This window comes from Elephas maximus, chromosome 2 (assembly GCF_024166365.1).
Source record: "Elephas maximus indicus isolate mEleMax1 chromosome 2, mEleMax1 primary haplotype, whole genome shotgun sequence".
Taxonomy (NCBI): Eukaryota; Metazoa; Chordata; class Mammalia; order Proboscidea; family Elephantidae; genus Elephas; species Elephas maximus.
Window position 1 is genome coordinate 77176604 of NC_064820.1, and position 6131 is coordinate 77182734.

Below are 6131 nucleotides of genomic sequence, written 5' to 3' on the forward strand. Positions count from 1 at the left end.
TGAATTGTTTATAGGCAGGTGTAGCCACATATGCACATGTGAACTCTTCCAGAGGAGGGGCACGGCCTTCTTTATTGTGCAATAAACACTGCTGGCAGAAGGCAGAATTCCCCAACTCCAGTCCTGTATATTCATTCAGCTGCCTACTCAGCTTCTCCACTAGATGTCTGATGGACATCTCAAAGTTCATATGCCCCAAATTGAACTCCGAATCTTCCCCTTCAAATTTGTTTTACCCAGAATCTTTTCATGGTCAATGCCAGAACCAGCCTTCCATTGCCCAAGCTCAAAACCATGAAGTCACAATCTGCATTCACCCCACCTCAAATTCTGTTGACTTTACCTTCAAGATGTATGTGCAATCTGTTCGCTTTTTATTACTTTTAAACACAAGCCATGGAGCCCTGGTGGTGCAGTGGTTAAGAGCTCAGGCTGCTAACCAAAAGGTGACCAGTTTGAATCCACCAGCTGCTCCTTGGAAATTCTATGGGGCAATTCTACTCTGTCCTGTAGGGTCTCTATGAATCAGAATCAACTTGATGGCAATGGGTTTTTCTTTTTTTAAAATACAAGCCACGATCATCTTTCTCTTGGATTATTTTGACAGCTTCCCACCTCGCCTTCTTGAAGTTCCTGGGTGGTACAAATGATTAAGTGCTCAACTTCTAACCCAAAGGCTGGTGGTTTGAAGCCATCCAGAGGTGCCTTGGAAGAAAAGCCTGGAAATCTGCTTCTGAAATGTTACAGCTTTGAAAACTCTATAGAGTACAGTTCTACTCTGCAACATGTGGGGGTCACCATGAGTCAGAACTGATTGGACAGCAACTGGATTTTTTTTTTTAACTCAGTCTCCTCACTTCCACTCTTGCCCCCACCCTTGGGCTATTCTCACCACGGAAGCCACTGTTTTCTTTTTTAAAAAGTAAGTCAGATCATGTCATTCTCAGCTCAAGAAATTTCCAAAGGCTTCCCATCTCCCTCAAGGTACTGACAATGGCCCATGAAGCCCTACACAATCTGGTGCACCCGGCTACACACACCTCTCCTCTCTGACCTCCTCTCCAACCCTCCCCCTTGCTCACATGCTCCAGCCACCCTGGCCAATCTGCTCTTCCTTACACATGCTACCCATGCTCCTGCCTTGGGGCCTTTGCACTTGCTGTTTCCGCTGCCTGAAGTGCTCTTCCCTTTTTCCCCAAAATATCCCCATAGTTTTCTGCGATGGTTTTAAAATATGTTCACAAATTCTTTGGTGCTCTTACCTTCAAGAAGTGGAGCCTAATACTCCCCCCTACCCCTTGAGTATGGGCTGGATTTAGTGATTCACTTCTCATGAACAGAATAAAGCAGAAGTGACAGTGTGGGACTGTGGAGACTACATCATAAAAGGCACTGTGGCTTCCCCCTTGTTCTCCTTCTCTTGGATCACTCAATCTAGGGGAAGCCAGCTGTGATGCCATGGGGACACTCAGGCAGCTCTGTGGAGAGGTCCGTGTGTTGAAAAAACTGAGGCTTCCAGCCAACAGCCCTGGAGGTACCACCATGGATCCTCCAAACCTTGTCTAGCTTCCAGATGACCACGACCCTGGCCAGCTGCAGGAAGGCACCTTATGAAGGACCCCCAGCCACAACCACTCAAATGAGCCAATCCGAGATTCCTGTCCTCAGAAACCACGAGAGTTAATAAACCTTTGTTGTTTTAAAAGCTGCTGCGTCTTGGGATAATCTTTTATGCCATAAGAGATCATCGGTATGCTTGCTTCCTCATTCCTTTCAAGGTTTTGCTCTAGTGTCACCTCCTCGGTGAAGTCTTCCTCAACTGTTGTAGCAGTTATTTGCCGCCAGGTCAGTTCCAGCTCATGGCGACCCCGTAGGTTGCAGAGTAGAACTGCTCCGTAGGGTTTTTTTGGTTGTAATCTTAACAGACGCAGATCACCATCAGGCCTTTCTTCTGTGGTACCACTGGGAAGTTTGAACTGCCAACCTGTAGGAGACCAAATCCTAGCACCACACAGGGACTTCTTCAACTAAAAAAAACCAAACCCATTGTCGTCGAGTTGATGTAGCGACCCCATAGGACAGAGTAGAACTGCTCCATAGGGTTTCCAAGGAGTGGCTGGTGGATTCCAACTGCCGGCTTTTTGGTTAGCAGCTGGACCTCTTAACCACTTTGCCACCAGGGCTTCCCTTCCTAAATTACCCTATTTAAATTGGAACCTCTCCAGCACTGATTCATTTTTCTCCGTAGCATTTTTCACTTTCTAATATGTATAATTTACACATTTCTGTTAACACCTTTCTCCTCCCCGTTAAAATATAAGTTCCATGAGGGCAAAGAATTTTGCCTGTTTTGTGAACTGACCCATGGTAAGCACTCAATAAATATATGCTGAATGAGCAAATGAGCACATACCTCAGCTTTACCCTGCTATATTCACTTCTGGAATTCAAAGGTCATCCATTTTTTAGTCTTGTCCTGATGTTATTTTTCCAGGAATTCAGCGTGGGCTTATCTGTTTTCACTGCCACACAGGCTAGAAATGACCATTTTGTTTCAGATAGTGACAAGGTCACCCCATCCCTTTCCTAAGAATAAGTTTGCTACAAAAACAAGCACCTTGAAGGCTGGTGGGTATGTCTTTCATACGTGACTGATGATAGGTTTCCAAGGAACTTAATTTAGTCAAACGGGCTCCAAAAGACACAAACAGTCCCAGCAGCAGATATCCTAAGTGGAAGCTAATCTGATTGTCCCTGGTGCCAGCGCATTCAAGCTCGTCATGTGTGGCGAGCCTGCAGTCATGTGGCACCAGAGGGGCAGCTGTATCAACAGGCCCCTTGCAGGTCTGCACGTGATGCAGCCAGAGATTGAGTTCAAATAAAGGAGAAGGAAAGAACGAGTAGGGAAGGAACTGGAAACCCCCTAGTACAAGGAAATGTGCACAGGTCTGGGTCAGAGGACAAAGCCTATAGTCAGGGCCTGTGTTCTTAGAAAGCAAACCTGAGAGGCCTCATGTCCCTTGTCCTTTGCCTGCTGTTGTTGTGCAGTGGCTACTGCTGGTTATCTGCTCATTAGCTGGATATATTTTGGTGCCCTTCCATAAGGTAGTATATCTTGACACTTTGACCAAGAGATTGCTACCCCAGTCATAGATTATTGCAATGTTCTTGGAACACAGTGTCTGCATTGTTATAATGATCTATACCAGGTCCCCCTCCTGGCATCCAGAAGCTGTGTAAGAAGGCGCTATCTGGGTTCACAGCATGTGTGTCTTTGGGTAACAGATGTACACAGGGAGGAACAGTCAGCACACCTGGTTCAGGCCCTTGCTCCATGTTAACCAGCTGGGGAAGTCACTTTACCTCTTTACGCCTTGGTTTTTTCAACTGAAAAGACGCTGTTCTTCTAGGTTCCCTGTTCCCTTCTGGCTCCAGCATTCTCTGAGCTGAACCTTGACTATAGACGAAGCATATGAACACAGAACCTGGCACAGAGAAAGGGGCTGTGAATAATAGGATTTGTCCTAGGTTGAAGGGTGTCCCCCCTAATTCATGTCCACCCAGAACCTGTGAATGTAAACTTATTTAGAAAGGCCTTTGAAGATGTAATCAAGTTAAAATGAGGTCATATTGGATTAAGGTGGGCCTTAATCCAATGTGCTGCAAAAGACCTCTTTAAAGTGTTAGAAAACAAAGATGTCACTTTGAGGACTAAGCTGTGCCTGACCCAAGCATATGCATTCGAAAGTGGTCAATGAATAAGGAAGACTGAAGAAAAATTGAAGCCTTTGAATTATGGTGTTGGCAAAGAGTAATGAATATACCATGGACTGCCAGAAGACCCCACAAATCTGTCTTGGAAGAAGTACAGCCAGAATGCTCTTTAGAAGCAAGGACGGCAAGACTTCGTCTTACATACTTTTGGACATGTTATCAGGAGGGATCAGTCTCTGAGGAAGGACATTACACTAGAGGGTCAGCGAAAAAGAGGGAGACCCTCAATGAGATGGATCGACATGGTAGCTGCAGCGATGGGCTCAAACATAGCAATGATTGTGAGGATGGCGCAGGACTGGGCAGTGTTTTGTTCTGTTGTACATAGGATCATTATGAGTTGGAACTGACTCGATGGCACCTAACAACAACTAATCCAATGACTGATATTTTGATAAGAAGAGGGAAATTTGGACACACAGAGGGAAGATGGCCAGGTGAAGATGGAGGCAGAGAGTGGAGATATGCTGCTACAAACCAAGGAATGCCAAGGATTGCTGGCAACCACTAGAAGCTGGGAGAGGTAAGGAAGGACTCTTCCCTAGAGTCTCCAGAGGGAGTGTGGCCCTGCTGACACCTTGATTGCCAACTTCTAGTCTCCAGGAGGAGCCCTGGTGGTACAGTGGTTAAGAGCTTGAGCCAGCTAAGTGGCAATACCTTGCAGGGTTGGGGCAATGTTTACCACGAGGCTGTATATGCTCTAAACCAGCATCCAATATATGGTGCTGTTTCTCCTATAGCCAGGATTCATGGGCCCAAGAATCAAGGGGTGGAAATGGGAGTGGCACCACTCAGTATAACCCCTAGTTTCCCACTTGAAAATTTTTGCTTCCTGTTCCTGTGACCTTATGCTCTGCAGGTCTAGAGGTCTTAGTTTCAAAGGGAGTGTCTGAGTTATCTAGTGCTGCTGTAACAGAAATACCACAAGTGGATAGCTTTAACAAAGAAAATTTATTTCCTCACAGTAAAAAAAAGCTGCCTAAAAAGTCCAAATTTGGGGCATAAACTGCCGGGGAAGGCTTTCTTTCTCTCTGGCAGCTCTGGAGGAAGGTCCTTGTCCTCAATGTTCCTCTGGTCAAGGAACTTCTCAAGTGCAGGGATCCTGGGTCCAAAGGACACGCTCTGCTCCCGGTGCTGCTTTCTTGGAGATATGAGGTCCGTCTCTCTGCTCCCTTTTCTCTTTTGTATCTCAAAAGAGATTGCCTCAATCACAATTTTGTAGATTGAGTCCTGCCTCACTAACACAACTGCTGCTCATGCCCTGTCATTAACATCATAGAGGAAGGATTTACAACATACAGGAAAATCACACAATACCTGGAATCATGTCCCAGTTAAATTGATACACGCATTTTTGGAGGGACATGATTCAATCCATGACAGGGAGGAATGCTCCCACCTGAAGGTACATCACTGATTCCATCGAACTGGAAGCTAAGAATGCCACCTGGCCACTTTTGGCTCCCTATGCCTCTGGATCAACAGGCAAGAAAGGGAATTACCATACTGGCTAGTGTGATTGATCCTGACTACCGGGAAAAAATCAGATTGATATTACATAATGGAGGTAAGAAGAGTATGTCTGGAATGCAGGAGATCCCTTAGGGGTCTCTTAGTACTACCGTGCCCTGTGATTAAAGTCAATGGAAAACTATAGCAACCCAATTCTGACATGACTACTAATGGCCCAGACCCTTTAGGAATGAAGGTTTGGGTCACCCCACCAGGCAAACAGCCACAACAAGCTAAGGTGCTTGCTGAGGGTAAAGGGAATATAGAATGGGTGGTGGAAGAAGGTAGTCCTAAATACTGGTTACGACTACATGACCAGTTGCAGAAACAAGGACTGTAATTGTTATGAGTATTTCTGCCTTGTATGTGCACATCAGATATTTTTGTTTTCTTCACTTATAAAATATAAGATGTAAGCAGGGCTAGTGTGTGTTTGTTGTATCATGTTAGGCATAAGTATGACTTTATAATTGTCTGTATTCATAGATTACGTATGGTTTAAGGAGATGTGTATAGGTGCCACATTGACAAAGGGTGGACTGTGATGATTAAGATTGTGTGTCATCTTGGCTGGGCCACGATTCTCAGTGGCTTGAGAGTCGTTTGATGTTGTGATCACCCCCATGATGGGATCTGCTGTGAGTAGCCAATCAGTTGAAGGGGAGTTTCCTTGGGCCTGTGGCCTGCATCGAATAAAAGTGAACATTCTGGCAAGGCTTGTGGCATTTTGCTTGCTCTAGATCCTGCAGCTGGCTTCTGTTCGTCTGACCTCCAGTTCTTGGGACTTGAGCTAGCAGTTTGCCTGCAGTCTTTCCTGCCAATCTTGGAATCCCTCAACCTTCGCA